The sequence below is a fragment of the Phodopus roborovskii genome, unplaced genomic scaffold (assembly GCF_943737965.1).
Source record: "Phodopus roborovskii unplaced genomic scaffold, PHOROB, whole genome shotgun sequence".
Taxonomy (NCBI): Eukaryota; Metazoa; Chordata; class Mammalia; order Rodentia; family Cricetidae; genus Phodopus; species Phodopus roborovskii.
Window position 1 is genome coordinate 18,364,526 of NW_026126547.1, and position 16,963 is coordinate 18,381,488.

At 38.2% G+C, this 16,963-nt stretch overlaps 1 non-coding gene across 1 annotated transcript; it reads right to left on the minus strand.

Moving 5' to 3' along the window:
- Positions 1-15,756: 15,756 nt before the first annotated feature.
- Positions 15,757-15,920, minus strand: LOC127234005 (U1 spliceosomal RNA). Its single transcript, XR_007835547.1, has one exon. It is a non-coding gene; the product is annotated as a U1 spliceosomal RNA (small nuclear RNA).
- Positions 15,921-16,963: the final 1,043 nt, after the last annotated feature.

The window sequence follows — 16,963 nt, forward strand, 5'->3', positions numbered from 1 at the left end:
AAAGAAAAATCTAGGTGAGTATAATCAGACTATATATCATTATAATCAGTAATTTCATTGATTTTAAAAGTGAAATTAAATGAAAAACTCTTGCTCAAGACAAAACATAAAATCCAAAGTCAGCTTACCTCTGATTATTCTTCAGAATAAACAATTCCAGCAATAATGCCTTCTGAGTCTACAGACAATATTCAAAGAAAGATTATTGAAGAGAGTACTTCTCTTTACGACTCTCGTTTGCTGCAGAAATGAACATGTACCCATGCAACAAAGATGGAAAGATGCTGTATCCCTACAACAAAGACAGAGGGTGCTCAAAATCCCCCCTGCTTTCATCCCTATCTGGTTTGGCTGTAGGTGGAATCTGTTACCCCAGCCCTAGCTGCTGGGTTTGAATGTAGAGGCTGACACTGGAGGAAAGTAGCCTGATGTTAGGGAAAGTAACCTTCATAGGAAAAGCCAATTGCAGCCCCTAGGAAATACAGATTCCACTGGATTCATTTTCCACAGGCTAAGCCAAATTAATTCTCTTAGTTTGTGATGGGTGAACTACAGTAATCTATTTTTTTAATAACAACTCCTCACCACTTCAATCTATTTCACTAAAATCATTTAGTCAAAGTAATGATATCCCCAATGCAAATTCATCAACGATTCATGGCATCATATCATATGTCTTATCTGATATGAGAAATAAGTAGGTTATGAAAAGGGATTGAGATCTCTCTCTCTGTGTGTGTGTGTGTGTGTGTTTTAACATGCCACTTGCCACTCACTGCTAGGTTTGGCAATAGAAATGCAATGAACACTTAAGTAAATTATGTGGATAAATTGAATTTTTGAATTCTGCTTTTTAAAAAAAAATCTGATTTTGAATTAAATAGACCAACTTTCTTTCTAGAAGTATATGATGAAGTACATAATAATATGGGATCACTAGAACATTCCTTCTGGTACTTATACATCAATTCAATGTAACATGGCTGAAGGATCTTGAATGTAAAACCCTGTATCTTTGATTTAGAATCCTTGCTGCAGGGTCTCTTACAACCAAAGTGTCCCTTCTTGACCAGGTGGCTCTGATTGTTAATCTTTGAGAGAGTTCCATCTTCTCCCTCAAGATATAAGCAGAAGGAAAAAAAGAAAAACAGAAAGGCAGGTTATTAGATATGAAAATGTAAAGTTATCTATATGAGAGTATTCCATATAGCTTTCTTCAGTATTATTTAAATAAAAGTGCAAGGCCTTCTTTCCCTAAATGTTCATGCTTTATAAGACTTGATTTAGATATGTCCTATTACTACTGTAACAGAATTCCTGTGTTATGCTATGGACGATTTAAGGTTTTAATTTTACTCATAATTTATGTGAATGAAATAGTAGGCACAGAACCCCAGCCCTTGTGAGATCTAATCTGAAAGTTCTGTTTCTCTAATGTACAGATTCTGAGAAATTCCCAGATTTTCCAGCCTGTCAAAACCAGAAGTTGTGTATTTAAGTCAGGAGATGATATGTCTTCTTAATGTGACCCTTGGTTTTAGGGAAAACTGCCCTTATTCCAAGTTTCAGGTAGGTTACTAGGAAAGGATTTCTTCATAAATTAGAGAATAAGCAAGGAGACTATTGGAGGTTAAAGAGCCTTGTGCCAGCAGGGGCTGGGAGTAGGCTTGGGGTAAGAACCTCCCTGGAACCCACAGAGCTTTCCAGGGGCAGAGACAAGAAGTTCCTGAGGTATATAGCTCAGTTTTTCTCAACCCTGTGATTTTTCTTTAAGTATTCTCGAGTTCAGTCTTTTGGCTTGCTGTATCCCTTGTTTTCAGTGCCACAGATGACATCTGGTATGCTGCATGGTGTGGTAACTTCCCCTTTTCAGTTTATACCTCTTCCAATTTTGTCACTTCTACAAGAAACAGATTATTTGTGGGAAACCCTATTTTTTCATCAAGACATCAAAGCCATACCTAACACTTTGCTATTTGAATAAAGTTCTAAATTCTTTTTTTTTCCCCAAAGGATGACCATGGTCAAGGCAGAAGTCAGAATTTGAAAATACTCATGTTAAGCCTAACTATCTTCTAAGTGACTGAGGTAGGTGGGTGGGGGAGGCCGTGTCCAGGTATGTTCTGAGAGACCCACTAGTGAGAGCACAGGGTTTAGTAGACCAGGCTCATGTGGTAACCACCAACAGATTCTTCATTTCAACACACAGAATATGATTTGAACTTTATCCCCAAACAGTTATTCTAGCATGACTCCATGAAGGCAAACTACAAATACTCTTACATGACATCAAACACAATCATATAATCAATGATACCAGAAACAATATTTGTATTATAGGAATTAAGATGATGTTTTTCCAAAGAAACTTGGTAGTTATAACACATTACATATTATCCAAAGTAAAAAAATTAAAGTATGTGTATTATGTAGCTGATAACTTGATAGACATTAGGAAGACATGAAGTTTACAAAAGTAACAGACATGTCTAGAGGTGAGTGATGCACTCATACACTCAGCATCTGCTTTGATTGTTTAATTACTATAAGAAATATGGTATTTTCTTTTGATGAGGAGGACTTAATGCTCTTAAAGTAAAAAAAAAAAAAAAAAAAAAAAGATGACTCACAGTAAACAACATGACTTTCCTTCCTTAAATTTTTGGTAAAGAAATAAGTGCAACACTCACCGGAAATTTCTGGCAACTTAATTAAATAAACATGTGTGTGTGTGTGTGTGTGTGTGTGTGTGTGTGTGTGTATACATATACATATGTAAACAAACATACATACATATATTTTATTATATATACACAATTGTGAATATATACTCTGTATCTATATACATATAAAAAAAAGAAAATATTCTCCAGAATTGTTCATTATTTTCCTTGAGTTTCATATTCTAGTATTATTACATTAGTCTTTAAACTAGCTAGGCAAGTAATAATGAAAAGAAAGGAAAAAGATGAGATTCAACATTCTATGTGTACATGAAAGCTGATGACCAAGATACCATGCTTCCCTACTTATTAGACAAAGGGACTTCTAGAAACACAGAAATAAAGAAGTGCTCTCAACAAGAGGAGAGGAGAAAAGCGTCTATCCTATACAGTCAGAATTGCTTTAGAGATTGTACATAGATTAGTTTCTGTTTAGCTAGGATTTCTATTGTCATGATGAAAGAACATGATAGAAAAAAACTTATGGAGGCAAAGGTCTATATGTCCCAATTACAGTCCATCATGAAGGGAAGCCAGGACAGGAATTGAAGGCAGATACATGTGTGTAGGAACCTAACCAGAAGTCATTGAGGTACGATGCTTACTAGCCTGCTCCTCATGGCTTGCTGATTTCTTATAGCATGCTGGACCACCTGCTGAGGGTGCCACTACCCACAATAAGCTGGTCTTCTCCTATTAATCACTAATTCAGAAAACATACCACAGGGTTGCTTACACATCAATTTAATGAGAACATTTTCCCAATTGAGGTCTCCCCTTTCTAAATGACTATATTTTGTATTAAGTTGACAAAAAGTTAGGTAGTACAGTTTCTTTCTTTATGCTGGAAAGCACTGTGTGGTGGTTAGCTCTGGTGTAAACACTAGGTCCCAAGTTGGCAGAGATGTTTGAATAGGTTTATGAGGTGTAACCTTATTGGAGGAGGTATTTAACCAAGCCTGATTTGAAAATGTAAAGCCTCCCATGACTTCCATTTTACTCTCTACTTTCCAGTTATGCTCAAGGACATGAGCCCTCAGCTTCCTGCTCTGGATACCATGTCTTCTTCTTCTTGCTGCCATGCTCCTTGCCCACAATGGACTCTTATATTCTGAAACTAAGCCAAAATCCAGTCCTCATTCTGTAACCTGCTTTTGGTTGTGGTGTTTTATTGTAGCAACAGAAAAGTAACTAACACACATTGCAACTAAAGAATTGGTTGTTACAAACAGAGTACCTCTGTCAGGCATGAAGATAGCAGCCATTGTCTGGAGTCACATAAAACCACTGAACAGTTAAGAAGCAGTTGTCCCCTTCTCTTGTTGCTATTTTCTTTTATGAGGGGTTAGGTTTCATAATACAAACAAGGTAGAATATTGCTTGCTCTTTGACTAGGTGGGAATTAGAAAGTCTCTCAAGCCAATAAGAACATAGATACTAACATTATGTAATAGAAAGAAAAGTAGAGATGTTGTCTCCTGTTTTTGAAAATCTAACAGAAATGGGAAATGCTTTCCACAAGAAAATGAACCCCAGGTCACATAGAACAAGGCTGAACAAGTTCTCCAAAGGTCACACATTGGGAAATACATTAGGTAATATCATGTTATTACTTTTTACAGAGAAGTCATGGAATATGTTAAAGGATGCAAAGAATATGAATTACCAGCATCCACATATACTGTGCACTGTGCCTGAGTATGGTCTGTAAGAAGACAGATTAAGCCATGGGTCCTGCTTTCCCTCCTTAGGCTGGGTCTAATAACTGCATTGCTTTGAAAAAGTCAGAGGCATAATCATTTGTGAAATGAAAATGAGGAATTCAGTTAGGGTCATCTCTAGGATGTCTCAAAAAAAAAAACCTTCATGCTTTTTACATTTCTGATAAGATTCCTAGCTTCAGCTTTGTTTTTCTTTTCCCAAATAACTTTTGTGGTCATGTTACTATTTGGTATAAAATATAAGCTGTTTTTTTCTAAATCACTTTCTTTTGAAGATTAGCTGCTATCCCTCTATTTCCACAGTATCCTTAAGGAAGTTGATCATATCAAACTGTGATGAGTCACCACAGTGACTCTAAATGAGGAGAAACTAAGTTCCCAACAGTGATGCTGGATACTCAATAGTCTCCAAAAGGATAAAAGTAAGCCTGGCAAAATCTTTGTTTTGTACCTGCCTCCAGTCCATTTGTGAAAGAGTGCTAATGAAAAATGAGAGTGATGTTCCCATCACACATTTTTGGATTACTGTGCAGCAACATCAATTGGAAACCTAATGAAACAGAGACCACCTACAGAGGAGAGAGATTGTGCTCCTCTGTCTGCCTGCATCCAATTTACCAAGCAACTGTGTGGAACAAGCTGCCTGTTTGTAGAGCCCCTGTTCAATTGATCATACATTTAACATTGATAATTGGCAATGCCAATTGCCACTATCTTTCTCCAGTAGAAGAATGCTGCATTGCTTGGCCATTGTGTAACAATATAGGGAGCAATCTGTTTCTTCCAGGGTGATCTCATTCCTGGAGCAGTTGCATCATTTCATGATGGTGCAGTGTGGAAATTATAATAGGTCCCAGAAACATTAACAGGTCATTTCTCTATTTACATCTTCCCATTTACTAAGGGACAATGCTATGTTGTTGTCAAGTAGAACTTATAATCAAGAAAATAACAATAAGAAACCTAGTAGGTGAGCTCCCACCAAGCATACGGGTATATATAAAGAGAAAAGCTGATGTTCCAAATGGTAACATCTTGTTCTTTGTTTTTGCACCTGTTCAAACTGGCATCTGGTATTAGGCTGTGACTAGTCAAACATTACTACTTTCTGTCAAGCTTGCTGGGAGAAACAAAAGAAACAGAATATGGTATAAAATATTAGTTAGTCCTGTGTGTTATTTTGTTACTACATTTTCCTTGTCAGGCTCCCTACCTGTGTTTATCATCAACATCACTTTTGTTTCCATTTTCCTCTCTCTTAATTTGAGTCCTAGAAGCCATCTGGCATTCAGTCTAATTCCCATGCTACAGTTCTCCATAAGTCAGTTGGCTGACTGCTTGTCAGGTTACAGGATTAAGTTTAAGGTTTTCTTAATTCACTGTGAGGTTCTTCATGGATTTGATCTATTATTTCTTTCCAAGCTTGTCCAGTTGTAGATTTCTGCACATGATTTATATTGAGCAGGTGTTAGTTTGCTAGAGTTTTCTAAATATTGGCTTCACAAAGCAAAGCAGGTTTAGGAAGACACTAGGACTCACACAAGTGGGGAATGGCTTCCCTGCTGAAACTCAATGCTGCAGAACTATTAAACCATAAAGATGGTTGCTGCACTGCATTGAGAAACAGAGAGGCTCACATTCCATCACCAACTATATTCTGTGGCACTCGAGGTATTCAGATAGGATAATAGGTGAGCTTCAGACACATACCCTTTTCCTCTGGATTACTGTAAAATTGAATGGGTGATTTTTTGTTTGTTTGTTTTTGTTTTTTGTTTTTATTTTCCATTCTATTTTAAAGTTGGATGCATTCCTTTGTATGACTTTTGTTTTCCTGATGTGAACTTCAAGGACGCAGAAAGGCCTGTCTTTGGGGAGAGGGCCTATTATTGTATTTTAAGATGTGTTATAAATACATTGGAATCTACACACAATATTGAACAAAACATAAAAGGTAAAGTTCATTTAATGATGAATTTTGATAGGTGTATTTGAAAACTTACAAACATCCTGTTTCTTTTCTTTTTTTTTATTTTATATAACCAAGTGCATTTAAATGAAAACAAACATTTATAGACAATCTTTGGGAATTTGGGCGTTGTTCTTTCCAAACTACTTCCTGCTGGTAAGGGGCACTGTCATGGGGGATTCTAAGAAGATGCAGAAATCCTGGCTGTAGTTTGTAGGCTGCTTTGTCCAGCTGTTTTGAATGTAGAATCACCTGGTGCTCCACATCCTTAGCTATCAAGGAAAATGCAAATCAAAACAACTTTGAGATACCATCTTACTCCTGCCAGAATGGCTAAAATTAGAAACACCAATGATGACTCATGTTGGAGAGGATGTGGAGAAAGGGGAACACTCCACCACTGCTGGTGGGAGTGCAAACTCATACAGCCATTTTGGAGATCACTATGGTGGTTCCTCAGGAAAATGGGAATTAGTTTAACACAGGACCCGGCAATCCCCTCTTAGGCATATACCCAAATGATCCACATCCATGCAACAAAGACAACTATGTTCATAGCAGCAGTATTTGTAATAGCAAGGACCTGGAAGCAACCTAGATGCCCCTCAATTGAAGAATGGATAATGAAGATGTGGCACATCTACACAATGGAATACTACTCTGCAGAAAAAAATAATGGTATCTTGAAATTCGCAGGCAAGTGGATGGCACCTGAAGAAACCATCCTGAATGAGGTAACCCAGTCACAAAAAAGAGGAACATAGTATGTACTCACTCATATATGGATTTTAGACCTAGATCAAAGGATCGCCAGCCTATAATTCATACCACCAGAGGAACTAGGATACAAGGTGTATTCTAAGAGATTCATATAAAGTCCCTCACAGAACCAGGAAGGGACAAGTCCCCCAGAGCATAGGGGAAGTGGGGGGCAGCGAATGGAGAGAGAAGTAGGAGAAAACGAGGGGGAGGAAAGGAAAACATGTGCGGCCATGAATATTGAGCCCGGTTAGGAATAGAAGACAGGAGAGATAGAGAGAGACAGAGAGAAAGAGAGAGAGAGAGAGCATAAAAGAGGGAGCCAATATTGGTTTGAAGATAAAATTGAACACAAAGAAAGGTCTAGAGAACTACAAGACTGCTGCCAACTAACAATTTGAGTATCCATGGAAAGGCTACCATAAATGCCCTTCCCAGAGAGTGAGATCAACAACTAAATTATCCATGGAGACTTTAACTAATGTCTGTTGGAAACAGGAGCAAACACCCATACATAAACACTGAGTCCAAGTAGAGACAGCTTACCTGAACAAGGAGGAGCTAACAGGCCACCAGACTGATAGCTGGGAAGCCAGCATGGGACTGACTCAGGCCCCCCTGAATATGGGTCTCAGCCAGAAGGACTGAGCAGTCTAAGGGACCTCAGACAGTGGAGCCAGGATGTATCCCTGGTGCACAAAAGGACCTTGCAAACACATCCCCCATGGAGGGATAACTGCCTTAATCTAGAGACACGAGAGAAACCCTAGTCCCTACTTCACATGACCTGTCAGATCTACATGACCCCAACTGGATGGCATTCCCCTCCATATGGAATTGGGGTGGGGGAATGGGAGGGGAGTGTGGTTAGAGTGCATGTGAGAGGGCAGAGAGGGAAGGAGGGAGGGAGAGGGAACTGGGATCGACATGTAAAATAATAAATTAAATTTAAAAAAAATGCTTTGACTCCAAAATTTAAGTTCAAGGACAAGTTACTGAGGAAAAGGATTTCTATTTTTGTTTCCACAGAAAATGAAAAGCTGTGGATTCCTTCCAGGCTAATGTGGTTTGATCAAGCCAGACTGCCTGAAACATCCTGTTTCTTAAGTTATGGATATAGTGGCTGCCATCTCTAATCTCAGTGGGTCATTCATCTTATCATTATGTCTATGAAGTATGACAAAGTTTTTGGCCTCTTACTGGTCTCATAACAGTGTGTGTGTGTGTGTGTGTGTGTGTGTGTGTGTGTGTGTGTGTTATTTTAGCTACTCTCTATTATTCATGATTCCATTTCCAACTATTAAAGAGAGTTATTATACTCATACTAGAGAGGGATAGTTGGAAATAAAGGGAGAGTAGGATGTTATACATGTGGTCACACTGAGACTTAATCAAAATTAACATGCAGAACTCTGGGTTCCTAGGCCACTGCCCAGCCTCTTGAGTGACACTACTTTGTATTATAAATTATTCCTACAATTAAAAAAATTTATAATATGCTCATCAATTTGCATATCTGAATATGAATTACAAAACATTAAAATTTGCTACAACTCCTCATCAACCAAGGACTAAAAGAAGGCAACTAAAAGGTCCAAGCTGTGACACAGCAAAATAAACAGAAATGTGTATACTTTCTGATGAACACTAGGCATTCAATTCCATATGTGTTCTTTTATTTTGGGGGATAGTTCAAGCGTTGGCTTAGTCATAGCATTTGACCTTGAGTTATTAGGATAATTTTTAATATTTTAGGTGAAAATTATCATTATTGGGTTCAGATATGATGATGTCATCTTCAGACACCACATGTTGGGGAAAAGTACTTAGGTATATACAAATCAACAAAAAATAATACAGTTTAATTTGTCATTTGGGGATTGCTGCTATTGGAAAGATAAAATAGCTAGGTGTGATAGCACATGCCTTTAATCCTAGCCCATGTGAGGCAGAGGCAGACAGATAAAGCAAAATGAGTTCAAAGCTAACCTGCTCTACATTAGAAAAAAACCATGTAGCATTATGCTTGCCTCAGATATGGACCTACTGCAATAGCTCACTCTTAGAGAGGGAGGTGCAAGATGAACCCAGGGCTTTGTGACCACTAGGTAAGTGCTGTAACACTGAGCTATATCTGTTCTATGTTTGTTGTAGTTTTAAGTTTTCTTCATTTAACTTGTACTCAATTTTTACTTTGTGTTGGGTGTTAATGCATGGCATATGCATATGTGGATGCAGAGGCAGGAGGAGCTATTAGGTACTCTGCCCTATCATTCTACAACATATCCCTTGAGACAGGTATATCATTTAAGCTGGAAGTTACCTTAAAGGCTAGACTGACTGTCAACATACCCCAGGGATCCTCTTGTCTCTGCACAACTCCCTCCTCCAGATCTAGAGTTAAAAGCTTGCATGGTTATGCATAGGTTTTTTTTTTTTTTTTTTTTTATCAGTATTCTGGACATCTGAATTCAGGTCTGTCTGCTTAAGCAGCAAGCTTTCTCAACCACAAGCTAACTCCTAAGCCAGCTTTTCTTGATTTCTAAGGGGAAGTTTTTCATAACAAATTTTCCGCCTTCGACTGTCATTCTTACTCTTTGTCCTCTTATGATTCCATTGTTTGGCTACTCACAGCCAGCCTCAGTAGAACAATTAAATATATAGAAGTGATAAAATACTAACTCAAGTAAATTGTCAAAAGAAAACATAAAATCCAGAATCTATTTTAAAAGGCTGTCCATCCCACTGAAAACCCTAATTAAAGGATGTATGATTTTGCTTATGCATATGTTGAAGGAAACATGGGCCTATATAGTGGGAAACACTTCCATTGTCTAGTCTGTGTAACAAAGCATAGCTCCTCAGGGAGGGACGTTTTCCCTGTGGGATCCACATCACCTTCCTTCTAAATGCTGCTAAGTGTGAAATTAGTATTGTCCTGTAAAGTGCATAGGATTAATTGTTAGTAATTGAACTCAGTTTGGGGGCTAATTATATAAAAATTGATATTAAAAGAATTCTACCAAATTGATTGAGTTTTACAGTTCACATTTAGCTTTTTAAATTACATGAGTTGAAAGTCAGTGGAAAGAAACAAAAATCCATTCAAAGCTGATGCAGGAAATTAAGGTTTACTATTTCTTTGAAAGACAAATTAGTCAAATGCTGTCATGTCAGCAAAGCAGTAAAATGATTCTGAAATTAACTATAGAATTAGAAATGAAATGTTCTGATTGACCATGTTTTGTGGCGTTGACTGGTTTTCAGTGTGCACTGACTAGTTAAGTTACAGCAGCAAACCAGCTCCATGGAGATACAAGGCAGGAGACATGCTCACCAGGAGATGCTGCTGCTGGGGACCTGCTTTGCCAAAGCCTCTTAAATTAAAAATAAATGCTGCAATACCATGTGCATACATACATATGAAATGTGCAAAGCATGGGATGCTGGTCACAATACACACCAGCTCTTGTGCCTGCTGCTTAGTCTTTTGACCCCATTCTCACGATCAATTTCTGCCTTCTGTCTTTAACTATCAGGCACTAACTCCACCACCCCCCTCCTTTTTCCCTACAGCTTTGGCATTTACCAGGACTTTTGGCACTTCCAGTCTCTCCTCATCAAATAACCTCCATGGCCCTCATCTCACCATTTCTCTCTTCCTGAGAACGCTGTGGAATGGTTCCATAGCTGCTTTGGGCCAACCCCAGGCCAATCCTCACATGGGAACTGATATTAAGTACAATAAGTACAAAGGAACAGAGCCAAAATGGCAAAAATAGTTAAAGGGGGAAGAAAATGAAAGAACAAAAAAGGTACTATTGACAGAGTCACAATTATGCTAAGATATTCAACATGCTATTTATCCATATGCACCATGATAGGACAACATGGCTAAAATAACTACAGTATCAGAGGATAAAAACACAATTAATGGCTCAGAATTCCAAAGTACTGAGAAATCAAAGCATCTCCAAAGACAATAATTTTTCCCCATACCCCTGTGTTAGGAACTAGCAGCCAGCTGACCCCCCGCCCCGACGATGGGTGGGATGCTCATGGCCATGTCATCGCTACATCAGCTTTACCTGGCGGCCAGAGGACTCAGTTACACATGCACAAGCCTCTTTTAAAGCAAGCGTGCCAAGTGCTTCTCTTTCTCTCTCTCTCTCTCTCTCTCTCTCTCTCTCTCTCTCTCTCTCTCTCACTCTCTCTCTCTCTGCCTCTCTGCTTCTTTGCTCTCTCTCTGTTCTCTTGCTTTCGGTTGGCCACCAGCTACCCCCTCTTTCTCTCCCCTCTCTCAATAAATTCCACGTGTGTGCTGAGTCTTGTGTTTGTGTTTTATAGGCATTAATTGCATCAAAAGAACAACACCCTGGACATAATATGGTACCGAAAGTATTTTTGAAATTCTGAGCCAAATACTAATAGCAACAGCTTATACAACTATAATCATATTAAAGTTTGGACATAAAATTAAATAGATAAACAAAACACAAAGATATTTTCAAGATAAAATCTATATTGTGTAACAGATTAACATTTAAAAGTTTTCTCAATCTAGTGGGGACAAAGCAACAATAATTGGTTTTTAATGTAATTGCTTAGAAAGCACAGTGTCATATCTATTTTATTACTTATTTTGTACTATATATCAGAGTTTTTAAAATTATCTTCTATAAACCAAAGATACCCTCAAACACAGGAACAGGGATGTAAGAAATCAGGTGAAAACTTTCTTATTTTCATAAGTTTAATTTTTAAAGTTCTTGTTTAAAGATTTTTTTCCAAAAGAATTTTCTTTTGGGAATTTTCCATATGCTAAAATATATTTAATGGGCAACACATTTATCACTGAAAACCCTAAACAACACAAATAAATGGGTAATACACCAACATCAAATATGTAAAATAGCTAGAATTTTTCGATAGTATACAGAACAAAAATATAGAAAAGACTGAGAGATGACTACATAAAATTTAGAACTTTTTTTTATCAAAGTAAGTCAAAGCAAAAGGCAGTGTCTATAACACACAGATTTTTATGTATAATTCCTTCATTTTAGAAAACTTTCATATGTATGAATTAAAAACACAAAGTTCCCTCTTTGTGTTTGGGGTAGGCAAATTATTTCCAAAAGAGAAGGTAGATGGAAGATGGTCAAAGCATTAAAGCAAAGTAATGGTTTTGACCTGAGATGCAAAGTGGTCTGGATGGTTCACTTGATGGGCTCCAAAGACAAGCTCAATTCTGAACCATCAAGGGGGTAGGGGCTCTGGGAAGGAGAGCTTCACAGAGAGCTTGCACATGAAATTTGGATACCAGCCCTTCAGCTTAGCCAAGGTCCTCCATCTTTCACCTGTCCACCCTCATATACAAAGATTCATCAATCAGAAGCCATACCTTTGTTTTCCAAGTTAAAAACAAGTTTTGATTTCAAAAAAAAAAAAAAAAAAAAAAAAAAAAAAGGAGAAAAGCCTCCTGTCTGGGGAGAATTCTGAAGTGGGAGGAACTGGCTTTGTTGCCTTTGGGCTTCCCTGCATGATGCTCATGGTCACTTCCCAGCCAACTGAGCATAAAGCCAAGGACAAGGATATTGTCACTTTCTTCTATTTACATAAAAATATCACTTGGCATTGAGTGAACCATGCAATATGAAAGAGAATGATCCAAGAGTACAAGCAATACATGACCTTCAAAAAAGGGCTGAACTCAGGCTGAAGAAAATAAAGGGAGTTGAAATAAATGGTCTCTAATAATCCCTCATGAATATTCATAAAATATTGTAACCATAAAGTATAAAGAAGACGTTACTAAGAAGAGGAATGCCAGCTGGAGCAAGAGAATGACTCATGTAATTTAAATATGATCACTAAATAACTACTGGGGTCTGCAAGATGGAAAGAGGCATTTCTCACACAAACCTGATAATCTGAGTTTGATCCCCAGAATATGTATAAATAGGGAAGGAGAAAACTGACTCCACAAAATTGTTCTCTGACATCCACATGTGCACAAACCTGATAATCTGAGTTTGATCCCCAGAATATGTATAAATAGGGAAGGAGAAAACTGACTCCACAAAATTGTTCTCTGACATCCACATGTGCACTGTGGTACATAGATACATACATATCATATGCATATAGACACATACATAGTAACAATAGTAAAAGCACACACCTGTAATCCCAGCATTCAGGAGGCAGAGGCAGGCAGATCACTGTGAGTTCAAGGCTAGCCTGGTCTACAGAGCTAGTTCCAGGACAGCCTCCAAAGCAATACAGAGAAGTCGTGCCTTGAAAAACAAACAAACAAAAATAATAAAACAAACAAAAAACAAAAACAAAAAAGAAGTACTTGTGGTAAACAAGTATTTGGGGGAAAAGAACACATCATGGGTATGCAATTAGGCAGGTCACCAGAAAAAGTTCCTGGCTTTGTTTCATTGTTAAATTAACAAAATAAAAAGCAAATGTTAATAAAAATATTTGTCCTGGGAAGAATACACTATAATGTGGCTTGTGGTATTACATGTGTACACAAATCCTTGGACATGACTCAACTATAAGTGCATCTGCAAAGACTGTTGACTAGTGCAGGACAATATTCTGCTGGTTTGGGGACACATGGTCATTCTTTCTTTCTTTCTCTCTTTCTCGTTATTTTCAAGAATAATTGGAGTATATGCTAGAAATGTACTATTTTAAGGTATAGTACCTAACAGAAACTGGATGCCCTTCAGTTCTTTATCCAGTAAGTATAATGTTTATAAGTGGGCCATACTCCAGGGCCTCTCCATCATGGCACAGCTGGGCACTCACAGATGCTTCCTTATTTGACTCATTTAACCCAGTAGCCAGGAAACAGTTGCACTACTTCATACCTAGTAATTCTACTTTATTACCATCAAAGTGGAAAATACAATGAAATTAAAACCAAATGCAGAAACACTGAGGTACCCAAATATTTAATTGCAGTAGTATTTTGAAGGGAGTGATACTGTTGCAACACCTGTTTGTGTGAGCACCTAGTCTTCAATGTCTAAGCCAAAAATATCCACTAAGGAGCACAAATAAGCATGAAAATTCTACTCTCAGAGGTGAATTGCTTTAACTTCTCCTGTAGTGTCAAAAGACCCAAGAAGACAAGAAGCAATGCATGACAACCTAGACTTTCCTGTCTGGAGGCAATTAAGCCCTCCAGAAGGGACTATAAGAAGCCTGAGTACTAGAGAGCAACAGAGGAAGCAAGAGTTTTGTCCTCTGATCAAACTAATTTATCACAAGGGAGAGTAGTAGAAGCTGAAAAGGCAAAGGGTGTGGGTGGGGCGGCAGTGGTGTTTATTTAAGACTTGGAGGTGGCCAAATATGTGGAGAAGTTAAGTGTGATGCTTGGAATGAGAATAAATGTCCCATTGTCTCATATATTTAAATGTTTAGTCACCAGGGAGTAGCCTTGTTGGAGTAGGTTTGGCCTTGTTGGAGGAAGTGTGGGGGGTGGAGTGGTGGGAAGGTTGAGGTTTCAAAGGCTTATGCCAGGCTAATCTCTCTGTGTGTCTCTCTCTTTCTCCCTTTCCTTTTTTCTGCCTTTGGATCAGGATGTAAAGCTCTCAGCTACTGCTCTAGAACCATGCATTCCACCATGTTCCTAACGTGATGATAATCATCTAAGCTTCTGAAATTGTAAGCAAGTTCCCATTTAAATGCCTCCTCTTAAAGAGTTGCCCTGGTCATGGTGTCTCTTCACAGCAATAAAAGCATGACTAAAATGGTAAGAAAAATCAATGGAAAATAAAAAAACATGGATAACAATAGGAAATTAAGTCTTAGAACAGACAGAAAGTTCTCAAATCTCAAGCATAGGCATGGGTCTTCATCAGGAAGGAGGACACCTGAAGTGGACAAGTTCTCAGCTTTACTACCCTAAATATGGGGGTTTGGCATTTGAGAGAATGGAGGTGCTCTTTGACTTCTCCCTCCTCCCCTGCAGCAAGTCATACACCAATACTTGTTCTTCTTTTAGAAAAGACCATAAGACTTTTGTTCCAGGAGGGCCCTTAATACCCGAGGAAACACTGAAGACACAGAAATACAGTGAAGAATCAGAGCAAACAGACCTTACTGAGCTGCCCTCCATTTGTTGTCATTAAGCCACACCCACACCCTCTCCTGTGCAGTCACATTTCTAAATGACTGTCCACTCTTGGCTTATACCTAGTTATGTGTATGTGGGGGAGGTAGGAATGTATATCATGTGTGTATGGCTGCCTGCAGAGACCAGAAGAGGGAATTAGATTCCCCAGAACTAGAAACATGGGCAGTCTGTGAGCCACCTGATGTGAGTCCTGTGTACTGAACTGTGGAACTCTGCAGGAGCAGGAAGTGCTCCTTTTTGCCGTCATCTCACCAGTCTCTGATCTTCCTTTTTGAAGGCCAATTTATGACACTTGCATTGAATAATATACACACTTTCTCCTTTTGTGTCTTATTATAAGGTATGAATTTTATAAAAAGTGAAAAATAAATATTAATTTTTCTTGCATACTTCTTTGTGATTCCTTTTTTTTTTTTTTTTTTTTACTCAGGGGAGAGGTAAACAAAGTTCTCTGCTACCACATATTATGCAGTCCTGCTTCCCGAATTTGGAGAAATCACAGGGGTTGGCACATCTGGAGTGTAATGAATAAGCCTCACCCTGGGAAAATCACCTTCATGATCATGGTATCTCCTCTGCCAGGTAAGTATTCCTTCTTTATTATTTAAGAAAAGCATGAATTCAGGTGTACATGAAGTGATGGGGTGAGAATAAAGATAATGTCTCTGAAGTAGGAGGCAAGCTTATTTACTAATGAAGTTAAGGAAGATATGGAATGTTGAAGAATTATAGAATTCAAATGGGAACTGCAGGTGCTAGAATGCAATTAACAATATAATATGGCATTGCGGTCCCAACATTCCATGTTGTAAATGTCTGATGACATTAATTGATGGATGGTCCTGGAAATTTTTCCTAGCTATTATAGGTATCCTAAGTACAGTAGAGAAAATGGTCTGCCACATTGCCCATGCAAGGTGAGATATTGATGAGTGGAAGAATAGTGGGCTGGAGATCTTTGCGAGGACATAATTCCAGCTATAAACCATGTAGATGAGGTCATGTAATAATTTGGCTAAAGAAATAGCATTATTACATAAGAGAAATATGGATTGTTGTCTTTCCCTTTGGTCAAATCAACAACAACTTAACTGTGGCTATGAATAAACAACACAACCAAAAGAGACTTATGGTAGAGAAGAGTTTATTTTACCTTACAGTTCTAGAGGAGTAAGAATCCATCATGGTGGGAGGGATATGTGCCAGCAGGACCAGGAAATTGATAGATAACATCTTCAGCCGCAAACATGAAGCAAAGAGAGTAAACTGGATGTGTGTGGTATATGAAGTCTCTAAGTCTGCCCCAGTGGCATACGTACTTCAAAAAAAGTGTTCATATATCTGAGCCTGTGGAGAACACTTTATTCAACCCACCAAAGAACAGTTGTGGTGAAATGGATGGATGCTTTACCTGAATAAAATGTATTACTATAAAAGTAATCCCTAGGATTTTTGTTGTTGTGTGTTTGTTTTAATGATTACTAGGATAATTGATCTCAGTATAACCTAGACTCACCTGGGAGGGAGGCTTCTGGATATGGCAATAAGCAATTGTTTTGATTAGGCCAAGTGAAGTGGGAAGAGCCACCAATGCAGGTGGCACCACTCTGTGAGGTAGATTTTATAGAAGAAG